Here is a 14,913-nt window from a genome sequence, read left to right as displayed (position 1 = left end):
CACTTTCATCAGCCACTGCCAGATCGAAAGGCTGCTTCTCCCGAAAAGAGCATAACTTGAGACCCCCATAACCATGCCACTGGACTCCGCACCAGGCTGTTTCACACAGAGCACTTCAGAGGGGGGCAGGTGAGAGCCCTCCCCGCCCCAAAAGACCCAGCTCTGACAGCCAAAATCTCCACAACCCTACCACCCTACTGCCACGACGCTGTGGGGTCATTCCCCACGTGCTCAAGCTGAGTCTCACACATGACTGAACATATTCCTGGAAACAGCATAAAACACCCCCTGCCCAGTCTCCATAATTACCACACCACATTTGATGGGGTTCAGATAGTAGCAACAAATCATCGAGGGAAATATATATGCATATATATATTTCTTCACAGTTTCCTATATGAATAATGTTTGTAAGCATTTTCAGCAGTACTACGTAACAGACAATATGAAATATATTATTTCTGTTGTGTTTGGGACAGGGATTAGGGCATGGAATGGAAATATCCTTAATTTGGTGGTGGTAAGATGTAATGGTGGTGGGATGGGTGTTTGAATATTCACGATCACGATCATCCTGTTGTTCATAGATTGCCTCGAGCAGGCACCAGTAACTTTTCCTTTGTCCTAGCCCTGAGATTGGAAAAAGTGCCACATTCAAGACCCTTTCAGGTTTAGGGGAATGAGACCCCTCATTCTTACTGGTATTTGGCATATTGGGTATGCCACCTTGAGTTTGCCATTTTGAATATTAAATGTAATCAAATATTGTGAACTAACATATAAAATAAAAAAAAATCTCCACTTTCTTACTGAACACATTTAGCAAGGGCTAAATTATGTACCATTGTATTTCTAACATAAAAAGCTCTGCTTTAGTTTTTTAATTTTTTATCTGTTTAAACTGTTTTATCAAGTATAAAACTACAAGTACCATAAGAATGATCTTTGCAGATATTTGTAAGAATCTCTTTTGGCTCTGTAAAAATACTTGCCGTTGCTAAGGTTTCTTGTGCTCTACACTACATAGATGTTCTACACTAGAACTTTGTAGAAAAAAATTTATTTCTTGTGGGTGAGTAGGCCATCTAATGTCGAAGACAGGGTAGCAGAATGCTTGCCACAGGACAATGTTGTGTCCCCTTCTACTCATGCAGTGCAACTCCTTCCACATGAGCGCATGCAATGCTGTTATGAAATAACATGAAAACCTGGTCATGTTATGACCAGGAACTTTAAGGTCTCTCATGCCATTTACCATATATTTGCAACACAGTTCTAATAGTAAAATAGTAAAGGTATTTAGAAACCTGCTTTAAAAACTACCTTTTCTCAAATTCTAACACATGCACAGACAAGAGAACATTGTGGTAAAGCAAAAGAGACAAAACCAGGTTTCCAATGTGACAAATCTTAAATCTGAAACACAGGTACAATAAATTTTGCAAAGGATCAACGATTTTACTTACAATTAAATATCTTATGATACAGAGTAAACTAGGCAGAAAGTCTGCTCTGTATTGCAAATTAACCGGGATACACTCTCCAGCCTTCAAAATTTAATTTCTAGGAAGACAAGTGTTAAAGGGTTTAATAAAGCATTCACTTAGATGATTATGAACAAGCAAGACTTTTGGGCCGGACCTATAGTACAGCAGCAGGACATTTGCCTTGATTGTGGCTGCCCCGGGTTGGATTTTGGCATCCCATATGGTCCCCTGAGCAATGCCAGGAGTAATTCCTGAGTGCAGAGTCAGGAGTAACCCTGAGCAATGCCAGGTGACCCAAAAAGCTAGGAAAAACAAAACCAAAAACACATAAAAAAAAAAACCACAAAGGAAAACAAAATAAAAAACCAAGACTAGTTTTGGACATGGTAACAAAGCTGACACATAATAAAATCATCTTCATATATTGCACTTTTAGGTACTTTGCAAAATAATTAGCAATATCATTTAACACTGATTACAATAGTTTCCCACAGTTCTTGCTCAATTATTTTTAAAAAATTTATATTTATAAAGTTGTTCGCAATACTTTATTACATACATTCAATATTTCAACACCAATCCCACCACCATTACAACTTCCCACCATCATTATTTCGAATTTTCCTACCCCTACCCAAGCCTGCCCCAAAGGCAGAGGCTAAATAATTGATTTTGTATTGCTTATTATACATAATAGACTTAAAATTATCCAAAAAGACTTCCTTAGAGGAAAGTGTGTGAAATTTGTTGTATCTCACCAGCAGCCATTAAGCCCCTGTGTAGGAAATCACTAACATGTTGTTACAGGTTGATCCCTGTATATATATATATATATATATATATATATATACACACACACACACACACACACACACACACACACAGATCAGTTGCCTTCTACCTTACATCCCATCAAATGTAAATTTCTGACTTCTTTATTTATTGGGACGATAACTGATGCTCCTTGGCTCAGTGTTCGGGTAACTCCCAGCACTGTTTGGGGAACCATGTGTTGCTAAGGACAGAACCGAGGGCTCACATATGTAAAACATGCACAACAGTCCTCTGAGCCATCTCCCTGATGTTCCTTCCTTATATTTATTGGAGGTGACTTGCACTAAATTTTGAGAATGGGGCAAGGTTTAGGTAAGCTTCCCAGTTTAGTGGGGTTTTTTTAGTATTAGAAATGATGCTTTCTGAAATGCTCTCATTCTTTTTATTCATATAGTTTGTTGTGGGCCTTCTCTTTGTCTTTATTCCCCCCATCCTTTTCAATATTTTTTTATCCTTAGCACTTTTACTTTGCATGTGGGCTCTGGTCTGGGAAGGGATCTTTGGTAGATCACTTTTGACTGTTCATGAGCTGGACTTGACCAACTCTTTCGAGTCTTTCCAATCCTGCCTATTTCTTATGTCATCATGAGATGGGTACACTTGTTCCAGTGCCAATAACTATTCTCTAATTTGCTGGTTGTATTTTTCATTAAAGTTCCTTTTTTGAAGGGGTGGCAGACCCTATCAGATGCAGCTTTTTATTCTCTCTGGCTTCTCCTTTATTGAGACCTCTATTTACATGCAGGTTTTGTGGCCATTCGTGATTTGCTAGTATTCATTTGTAGTTTGTGGTTCCTTTTGTTATGAACTTTGGCCCGTTTCCTTATTTTTCTAGTTCCTTTAGATAGAATAAATGCTTTTCTTTAAATGCACAAAGAAATTAAACTACAAAAGGCAAAATAACTTTGTGAAAGATATAGGTAGGGCTGGTGATAGCCAGTTTCTTTATGGGGACCGTCCCGGGCATTGCCCAAGTACCTATTGGTAATCAAGCCCTGTGCTGGAGGTACCTGTTGGCCCTGCAGTGTGTGGTGTCAGGAGGTGTTGGGAATGAGCCCAGGCCTCCCACGTGCAAGGCATGTTCTCTACTACTGGATCCATTTCTCCAACGCAAGAACTCATTTTTGTATTTTACCTGTTAGTCAACATTTTTTTTGACAGTGGTTGGGGTTGTATTTGGGTTTTGGGATCATATCGAGTAGTGCTTAAGATTTACTACTATGATTTTTAAATTCAATCACCATGAGATACAAAGTTACAAAGCGGTTCATGATCCAGTTTCAGTCATACAATGTTCTGACCCCCATCCCTCCACCAGTGTAGATTTCCCACCACCAGTGTCCCCCAGTTTTTTTACCACACCATCAACTCCCAGCCTATTGTAGACAGTCTATTGTAGACAGTCTCTCTCTCTCTCTCTCTCTCTCTCTCTCTCTCTCTCTCTCTCTCTCTCTCTCTCTCTCTCTCTCTCTCACACACACACACACACATTATGGTTTGCAATATAAATATTGAGAGGTTATAGTATTTGTTCCTTTTCCTACTTTTAGCACTCAGTTCTTATCCGAGTAATCATTTACAACTATCGTTGTCATAGTGGATCCTCCTCTATCCCAACTCTAGGTACTTTCCTCAAGGGATCACTCCTGGCAGTGCTCACGATGTTGTGCTTCCATATATGGTGTTAGGGATCAAACTGGGGTTGGTTGTGTTCAATGCAAATGCCCTATCTCCTTTTTTTAATATGCCTGACCGGCCCCTCAACTTCTTAATTAATTATTTTTTGAGAGAAGCTGGGATTGCCAAGGATAGAACTCAGTACATCATACATTGCAAGCATGTATATCATTCATATATACTCATGTATATCACTGAGTAACAAGTAGGCTGGTAGTACAATATGAGGACCTGAGATAATTCAGCCCTGTTTTGGGGACCATGTGGTATCGGGGATCGAACTGTGGTTGGGCACATATAAGGCATGCACCTTAACGTCTACTGTCCATCTGTCCCCCATCTAATCTTTTAAATTGCAATAAAATACAGCTTTAAAAACTTGCAGAATATACCTATTTCTTATATAGTAATTAAAAAATACAAATTAGTCAAATTCATATCACCCATAGTTTCAGGAATCACATATATACCACTGATACCTATTTATATCTCTATCTATCTATCTATCTATCTATCTATCTATCTATTTCTCTTCTTGCACATTTCTTCCCAGCTAACTGATTTCCAGACATCTTGGAAAATTTTAATTATCAATAACAAAGTATATTTGGAAAAAGTTGGAAGACTGACCAAAAGTTTAAACGCTTCTATTCATGCCAGTAGTCAAAGGTAAGACTTCCGGGTCTTCTCTTAGTTGAGGGATGTTTTTGGTTTCAGGGAACCAGGGGAAGAAACGTAAGTGAATTTTGGGTAAGTGGATATCAGGTTGACTAAATGGATTCTCCTGGTAAGAGAAGCAGAGAACTCCTGGAACTGGAGGAAGCATTCAGGGAACTAGGACTAGACCCAGACTCTGCACCTTTTTGTGAACTCAGTCCACAGTAATGTGTTTATTTTCTTCTTAAACTGAGTAAATCTTTCTTTCCTAGTGACTCAAATCTTTTCTTCCTGATATTTCTGCTTACCTTTCTAGGTTCCCTATTAGAGAGCCTGGCAAGCTACCGAGATTATCCTGACCACATCCGCGAGGTGTATTTGATAAGCCAAAAACAGTAACAATAAGTCTCACAATGGAGACATTACTGGCGCCCGCTTGAGAAAATTCTCTGCTTGGGAGGACAGTGCTACAATGCTGTAGTATATCAGTAACATGTTCTTACAGGTTGACCATTGTGTGCTAATATATATATAATTATTTTTTTATGAATATCGATTGCCTTCTACCTGAAATTCATCAAATATGGTGTGCTACTATTGGTATATCAGTGGCATACAGTATGAAATGTCCAGGAATTCTAAAATTTTAAATATGGCACTAGAGCTGAAGTTAAATTTTTAACTGGATGGTGGTTTGCAGTTCGGAAGCATCTCTGTATCATGTTGGCTCTCTTCCAAAATTTATTTGTGAGTCTCTGGATCCTGGTCATTAATGAGCTAAAAAGGTCACTACTTTTTTTCTGTTTTAATTAGCAAACAATGAATTCCTGAGCTGGAGACTTCCTCCAGTCAGAAGGGGAGAGAAGTACAGAACAGAACTACTTCTAAATTTACTTAATAACACTAAAATTTAAACAACAAGAAAATCTCAAAAAGAAACTATTCCTAAGTGTGGTCAATTTTGGTGTATACATTTGCCTTTCAACTAAGTAAAACTGACTGAAATTAGTTAACACATAACTATATTTTATAGCTATATAATTCTAAACTCTCCCCCAAAAGGCAATGCCTCCCATGAAACTCCAAGCAGGTCTGAATTTATAAATAGCAAATTTCATGGATTGTGCTAGAAAATCTTCTCAGACTCTCACCCCCTTTTATTTTCTTCCAATTCAAATTTTTCTTCAGAGTTTAGTTCTGGAAGCCCTGTTTTCCAAAAGTTACCACAAAATAATAACTACTTATTTATTTCAACACAGAAGTCCTCAGAGTATATATTTTTCTCCATTAGAACACTAAACATCAAAGTTGAGTCTTAATCCAGTAAAACTGGAATCATTAAAGTTTAAGTTGCCAAAAACCTGACGTGATTCTAAATATTTTAAACATTTTGGTCTACTTTCCTTTCTTCAATCTAAATTAGAAGCTACTGATACTCATGTCTTCACAGGCTGAGCTTTATTAATGATGCAGCTTTCCTTGAGGGCTTCTACTGCTTTCAATCTCGCTCTAACTTTAAAGCCTTTTACAAACAGACAGTTGGACAAACTGACTGCAAACATGTGCAAACTAACATGCACACACATGCATACTCACAGTCCATTGAATGAGTTTGCTATTTCTCTGATCCCTCCTCCCCCCCATCCCCAAATGGCCAGAGGACTTCAGGGTAGACCAAGAAAGACAGGGTGTTCCCCAGGGCAAATGGAGCCCTATTGGCCTACTGAGATCATCTAGTGTCCCTTCAGACACCCTCCACCTACAAATGCCCCTCTGCCCTGTCTGTCTCTTAGAGAAACAGTTCAGAAAAGAGCTCTCTTGGCATCAAATTGGCAAAGAGAAATTATGAATAAGTGACTACCACTACAGTGGTACATAAGCATTCTCAGCTTTTCTAGTTCTGAGAGAGGCATTTTCTCAGCAAACAAGGAGACTCCAGGTGGCTGTCTTTCTGCAGCTTAAGTGCAAAGGCGGAGGTGCTGCAGCCTGCTGAAAAGGAAGGAGGGCGGTGGGCACCACCGACACCATGGAGGCAGGGAGAGGGTGGGAAGGGGTGTATACCAGGGATATTGGTGCTGGGAAATGTGCACTCGTGGAGAGATGGGTGTTTGATCATTGTGTGATTGTAATCCAAACATGAAAGCTTGTACCTTTCTCATGGTCATTCACTAAAATTTAAAGAAAAAAGGCACCTCTCTCTTCAGAGAGAGAAAGCCAAAAAGTAGTTCTCTTATCTCATGTCTCAGATTAGCTCATTTTTACCCTATTTCTTGGGTCTGTATCAGTCTTTTAAACAAAACAAACTCAAAAGCTCACAAGCTCAAGTGTTGGAATCTTCTGTTTTAGCCCTTTATGTCCATATATTTTGAGAATAAGAAGTGTAAAGTAAGAATTTCTCAATGTTCCTTGGGCAGGGAGGGCTTTCACCCGCCTCCCTTGGGGCGCCTGGAGTGAAGCAGTCTGGTGCAGAGTCCGGTGGCTTGGCTATGTCAGGCGTCATGTTACTTCCTTCCGGGAGAAAAAGCTGGACCCAAGCCCCGGCAACTGAAAGCCTCCAACCCAACTGCCACCACACTCAAGGCTGATTCCCACATGCTCAGGCCGACTTGTGAATGTATTCCTGGATGAGCGACACATCATAAGACATTCCCTACCTGTTCTCCATAAGTACCACACCACATTTGATGGGGTACAAATAGGAAAAAAAATCATAGAGGGAAATATATATATGCATACATACATATTTTCAGATATATAAACGAAAGCTCATATCACTGAACCTCTAATAACATGTTAGTGCTATCCTAAAGTATGTTTTAATGACCCCTGACAAAATAGAACAATCTTCACACTGTTTCCTCTTTGGAGACTTTTTTTTTTGTAGCATTTTCAGTGGTTTTTCAAAACAGACAATACAAAATATATTATTTCAGTTGTGTTTTGGGCTGGAAAGATAGCACAGCAGGTAGGGCGTTTGTCTTGCACACAGCCGGCCCAGTCAAGCAGGGTTCGATTTCTTTGCCCCTCTCAGAGAGGCTGGCAAGCTACGGAGAGTATCTTGCCCACAGGGGTGAGATTGAATATAATATATATTCAATATTCCAGACACAGTAACAATAACTCTCACGATGGAGACGTTACTGGGCCCTCCGCTTGAGCAAATCAATGAACAATGGGAGGACCGTGACCCTGTTTTGGGACAGGGACTGGGGCTTGGGATGGAAACATCCCAAATTGGGTGGTGGAAGGTGTAACGGTGGTAGAATTGGTGTTTGAATATTAAATATAATCATTTATTGTGAACTACCTTACAAAATTTAAAAAAAAATGTTTGTTTTTTGTTTTTTTTTTCTTTTTGGGTCACACCTGGCAATGCTCAGGGATTACTCCTGGCTCATGTACTCAGGAATTACTCCTGACGGTGCTCGGGGGACCATATGGGATGCTGGGAATCGAACCCGGGTAGGCCATGTTGGCTGCGTACAAGGCAAATGCCCTACCTGCTGTGCTATCGCTCCAGGCCCAAACATTTTTAAAAAGGAAAAGAATTTCTCAGTGTTCCGTGTAGGAACCTGTCAGCTAACAAGTTTCAGAGAAATGACTAAAGCAACTTGGATGATGCCAACAGAGAGGAGGAGTTCTGGTTCTCTTGCCACTAAAAAACAAACTGTCACGGACCCCTTATGCTTTCTTCCAGGGAAGCTATTAACCCCTTGCTTCCTGGGGAATGGAAATCTTGGTAAAATAACGGTGAGTTTCTGAGGATAGGTAAGAAAGACGAGTAACTCCAAAATATTTCCTCCCAGCCGTCTAAGACAGAAAAGTTGCTCACTCCTCCACATGCAGAGTAATATGAAAAGAAAGTCTCAGCTCACCAGATGAAGTGGGGTAACAGGAAAGAGAAAAAGATGGTAAGCAGGGAAATGAATACCAGATTCTTGGGAATTCCACAAAAGAAAAACACAAACACTACACATGGGTGACGGATTAACCCTTCCCCACACTGAGTAGGTAGGTGATCAATCTCTCCCAGGCCCCTGAGTGAGAACCATTGTGAAAGCACTGTTCAGAACAGGCAGCACTCTGTGGTCCGTTTCAGGCCAGTCCTGGCACCTGAGAATCAAACTCCATCCATAAGGAAAACTCACTCCCCACATTCTGAAAAGGACTCAGAATCCAAACTCTCCCTGGGAGAGGAGCTAATGGCTTTCCTGGAAGTCTGTCCAGGTAAAAAGGTGTTAGGGAAGGTACCTGTTGTCAGTGAATCTCATTGATCCCTAGCCCGCCTGCCCAACTTCTCTTGGAGTCTGTGGGCTGCTAAGGAAGGCTGGTACCCTTAGACACCTTCTATTAGGATCCAGGTCTCCTTTCAGCCACAAAGCCAGGAATTCCAAGTTGTCTTAGTATCATACCAGGGCCTTCAAATGTAACAGTTCGATGAATCCATCACAACAAAACAAACTTTAGGACATTAAGCAATGAGAGTGAATTATTTCATGGCAAAACTGACCGCAACCAGGCAATCTGCTGGAACTGTAGTCAGACAGGGGCACTGAGCACTTAAAATAGGAACATTCCTGAAACCACTCACTGGGGGCAAAGAGAAAAGGAGCAAATAAATTGGGCTTCGCAATTGGTTGTGTTGTGACAATACACTAAGTTACACTGAAGCAGGAGGGGTCTTAGTTGTGGTTCCTGTTGCTGGAAATCTTTGTTATGGACACATTCTTTTAGGTTCCATAGAGACATCTATTAATTGACTAATTGTTTCTGTGACCCTTGCCTACTTCTCCACCCGGGTAACAGGTGGGTTTGGGTCCTTCTGCTCCATTCTGAACCAAGACTTATTACTGATGACCTATTCTTCTCTGCTAGGTTCCTAGAATGAGCCACTCAGAGTTCCTGCCTCTGGCTGTCTCCTGGTTGCCTTTGCTTAGCTCGCGCTCACATTTCTAACTTTGCTGTCACTATAGCAATACATCATGAGAAGGTATTTCTTAATTCAAGTGGTACAGCAGAAGCAGAGCAAAAGTACAATTTAACCCTTACATATCAAAGCAGCCTGAGACACCAATGGGAACAGGACATCACTGCTCAGACCACCTTGAACCCAGGGTTAAACCCAAAACTCACATGAAGCACTAGTAATAATGAAAAAATTAAGAAATTTCACCATTCTTTGGACAGGGACAGAAGCCCAGAACACTTCTCAAGTGCATCATAAATTCTGACACTGACTGACATGACCTAAAGCAACAAAATGCTCTTTATAACCACTGAACTACTAAAGCATCACAAGAGTCAATGAACCTACAATAAGACCGAGGGGAGAAACAATAAGTAATTGAACAGAAGAGGTAAAGAATAAAATAGTAGGACTCAGCATTAGAATGGAAGAAGCCAAAATTGAATCAGTGACACACTTGGCGGTGGGTGGGGGAGTATGATTCTGAGAGCAGGTCAACCTGTTCCTTCAGGGAGAGCACATCATCAGCCTACTGGTGTCTTCAATGCTGCTGTGCCTTTGGTCGGACCCCAACAACTTGTGTCCAAGTTTACCAGGAAAGTAAACCGAGAAAAGTTACATATGTGGGAGCCACACAGACAAACCACCGCTGGCTCAGCTATACAGGCTTATTTCTTGGCCTTATTTTAAGAGACTCATAAATTTCGAAAGAGAACAAAAGCCATAGTTAAGGCCGGTGGTGCACTGTGGGAGAGCAGGTGTGCCCTGCATGGCATATGCCAATTTCTCTGGAAAAGATGGAAACAAGGGCCATGATCTAGCGACACAAAAGAGTCTCGAGCAGAGCAGCTCACTGCAGAGATGCCTCCAGAATTCAAGCCAGAACAACTTCATCGACATGCCCAGATATTGGGGGCGGGGAAGGCATTGACCCTCCACCTGCCCCCTAAACCCCACCTCCCTGGTGGTTGCCAACTTTCAGAACCCAGAGAGAAGTGCAGGTAAGCGGGTTCAGAGACAACAAACTCCTGGCATCAATGGATAGGGGATGGGATGGTGCCTCTCTTCCCCTATCCCCAAGGACCCTGGATGTCACGCCCAGAAACTGCCTCTGGCTGCTACTTAAGCTCCATAATGGCCATTATCCAGAGACACACAAAAGAATTTCTGAATCGAGCAACTTGCTGCAGAGATTTCTACACATCCTACTTATGTAGAATTTTAGAATTCCAGGAGCATGCTGCCGCTCCTTGACCACGCGACATCTTATTCGAATCATACCAAGCAATACAAAAGAGAGTATAGGGGAGATTGTCTGACATAAAGGCAGGGGGAGGGGTGGGACGGTAGGGATACTGGGGACATTGGTGGTGGAAGACGTGCATTGGTGGAGGGATGGGTGTTTGATCATTGTATAACTGAAACACAAATAGGGTAGTTTTGTAATTATCTCACAGTGATTCAATAAAAATTTTTTTTAAAGACAGTACACATGTCCTCATCAATAAGCAAGAGATGGAGGACAGAAAGCTAGCAAATCAGGTAGGGTACTTACTTGCACATGACTGATCTGTTTGATCTCTTGTTCCCCATGTGGTCTGCTTAGCCAGCCAGGATTCTTCTCTGCATGCAGATCCAGGGTAAGCCCAGAGCACCAGTGGATGTGGCCCGAACACAAATAAAAAAGAGGTCTAGAAAAGAAAATTTTTAAATAAATTATGTAAGCTATTTAACTGACATCAGAAGAGAAAAATCACTGAATTATAGAATTGAGAGAAGGGCAGTAAAGAAACAAATGCAATAGTGTAGTGGGTAAGGTACTTTCTTGCATGAGGCTGACTTGGATCCATTATTCAATATCACCCAGAATCCTCCAACTCCCACCAGGGGTGACCTCTGTATACAGAGCCAGGAGTAAGCCCTGAGCACTGCTAGTGTAGACCCCCCCAAGGTAAAGGTAAAGGCCCTCCCGTTGATCGTCGATTTGCTCGAGCGGGCCCAGTAATGTCTCCATTGGTGGCTTTGTTGTTACTGTGTCTGGCATATCGAATACTCTCGGTATCTTGCCGGGCTCTCCGAGAGGGGCGGAGGAATTGAACTCAGGTCGACCATGTTGGCCGCGTGTAAGGCGAACGCCCTACCCGCTGTGCTATCGCTCCAGCCTGTAGACCCCCCAAAAAAATTAAAATGAAAAAAAATCAGTAAAAAACCTCCCCAAGCAAAAGTACAGATCCAAAATGGATTCACTAACACTCAGCCAATCCAAATTAGATCCTCAGCACTCCTATGTTTTCCCAAGACCTGTGGGTGTCACTCACGATCACTGAGGCAGCAGTAAGACCTGAGCTCCTATGGGAGTGATGCAAAAAAAACAATAACCGAAAAATCAAACTAATATTCACAACAAATGTAAAAAATTACGTGAGTATTATTAGTCATTTTACAAAGGAAAATAAAAGGACTCTGGAAATGGGAAAACACTACATGTTTGTGGATATAAAAAATTAACATTTCCCAAATGATAATACCCAAATTATACATATTTCATGCAGTTGTTCAAGATTCTGATGACATTCATCAACAATTTAGAAAAATTTTTAGTGAAATTAACACAGAATCATAAAACTCCTTGAGAACTAAAAGCAATTGCAAGAAAAAGGAGGGAAGGAATGCATTTCCTGACTTAATATTGTGCTATAGTAAATTTTCCCATTATAAGGATGTATAGTTGTCAGTGAGACCCCAGAAATACTCAAAGGGGGCATGGGTGAAAATTAGTTAACTGGAGGTGGTGGTGGTGGTGGGCATAGCATGAGAGTATAGGGTTAACCAATAAGATAGGGAGATATAGGAAGAATCAAGATTGGAAGGGGGGCACATTAAAGGAATGGTCAAAAACAATGTTGCAAAACATAGTATTCAAAATTATGATCTATTCAAAGAAAAGCAAACTCTCAGGACCATGGGGTAGAATTGACAGCACACAGATATAACACAGATATATACACAGATATTTATTGAAAGTCTATGACAGAGTTTCTGGGTACATAAAGTGGGGCAGGCAAGTCCTCTTCAACTAACATGTTGGGAAAACTGGAAAATAAAATGTAAAAAAAGAGAAATATGTATCTCATATCCCCCCAAATGTAATTCAAAGTGGATTATAGACATTGAACTTGGTCCATAATCCATACAATACAATTATGAAAGCATATGCAGACCTGTCTAGGAAAGGAACCTCATGGGTGTGTGCAATGGTTTGACTTCTCTGGTAAAAGAAATAAAAATACAAAGAGGATTAAAGCAAATGTACAAGTGTTTACAGAACAAAAGAAACTTGGGATAAAATTTTCAAACTGCCCTACTTAGTGGGAGAAAATATTTTCAAACATATAACAAATGAAGGACCAATATCAAGATGTATAAAGCATGCAAAAGCTCAAAAAAACACAAATCATCACATCAAAACAGGAGAGAAGTGAGACCCATCCACAAAGAGGACATACAAATTATCAATAAGTGTATGAAAACATGTTTAGTATCAACTATTACCAGGAAGTTGCAAATCAAAACAATGAGATATTATCACACACCATTGAGAATGGCATATGTCACAAAGAGTAGAAACAACCACTATTGGCAGGAATGTTAATAAGGTTCCCTCACGGGGGAAACGATCTGGTTCAACTTCTAGGGAAAACACTCCAGAGATTTCACCAAAACAATAAAAATATAATTTCCATATGATTCAGAGATTTCACTTGTTGGCATTGTTCCCCTAAAAACAAAAAAAAATCTGAATTTGGAAAAATATATGTATACCTATGTTCATGGAAGCACTGATTAGAATAGCCAAGATATGGAGACAATGCAAACATCAATGATGGGTGAATAAAGAAGTTAGGACACACGTGCACACATGCAGATGTACACAATTGAATTTTACTAAGGTATTACTAAATAATGAAATCTCTGACTGGAGCTGGAATAAGTAACATGGATTAAGACAAAAACCTTAATTTCAATAAGTAAGTTAGTTGAAATAAGTAAGATGTATTAAGACAAAGCTCACAGGATCTCACTCATCTGTGATAATTGGGAGTCAGAAAACAAGGAAAGAGAGAGTGTCAAATATGGCAACCCCTTGGCTTGAATTGCAAACCTGAGATTACCATGCACTTGAGGGTGGAGTGGGACATAACAAGAGGTAGCACATGGATAGAGGTGGAAAATCTTGGGCACTTGAGTGGGGTGAACTGCAATGACTGTAATAATAAACACTGTTCCCCAAGAAAGCAATGGTTAGAACTGTTGGTTATTAATTCTATGCTAACAGGGAAGACACACATGACCTGCAAAGATTAACCTTAGACCTGTCACTCATCATCCTCATTTAGGAGGACTTGAAATGTTCTTGACTGAAGTAGTGATGGTTTCCAATGAGAAAAATTCTCTCTTGCTTTCACATGACTCAAACTTTGCACACAGCCTTATTATTTTAACCATCTTAGACATCCATAAACTCCTTTGGTGTTCAACCCACTTGGGAGCTAGATGGCAGTGGGTGCTGGTCTCCTGGTGTATTTAGGGCTCATTCAAGCCCAGAATGGGTGGAAGGGAACACAACAATCTATCTGGGGTCTCCACCTATAGAGTTGGAGTGCAAATAACCCGGAGCACTATCAACACAGCAGAGCCAGAGAATGAGAAATCAAATTCAAAGCAATGAAGGAAAAATATACACGCATACATATTTACTACATATATATATAGCATTCAATGCATCACAATCTTTTCAAGTGCACATGGTTACATTTGCTAGGACTGATCATTTGTTAGACTACAAAAATTTTCTTAGCAATATCAAGAAGATCTAAAACATGCCAAGTAGCCAATGTGAACACAATGGCAAGAAAGAAATTAATCATAAAGAAAACTTAGAACTACTTATATGCATGGAAATAAAACAACTCTGAACAGCCAATGGTACAAGAAAGAAAGTTAACTGGAAATTAGAGGAGAAAAAATGAGACAAATGAAAATGGGAACACAACTTTCTAAAACAAGTGACATGCTGCAGAGTTAAGAGAAATTTCACAGCATTAAAGGCCTGCGTCATCCCCTGATGTAGGATAACACTCTTTTGTCCTTCCTCAGGTAGCTTAGGTTTGTCAGGTCACACCCATCTAAGGACACTAAACTTGTAAGCAATGTCCTTTCTGTGTGGACACAGGAAGACAGTTAATATTATGCTTTGTAACTTGGGAGTTGATTGACTCCAAATAATATTTA

Source organism: Sorex fumeus, unplaced genomic scaffold (genome assembly GCF_029834395.1).
Source record: "Sorex fumeus unplaced genomic scaffold, SorFum_2.1 ptg000106l, whole genome shotgun sequence".
Classification (NCBI taxonomy): domain Eukaryota; kingdom Metazoa; phylum Chordata; class Mammalia; order Eulipotyphla; family Soricidae; genus Sorex; species Sorex fumeus.
The sequence above is the reverse complement of the archived record's forward strand: the minus strand, read 5'-3'. Positions refer to the sequence as shown.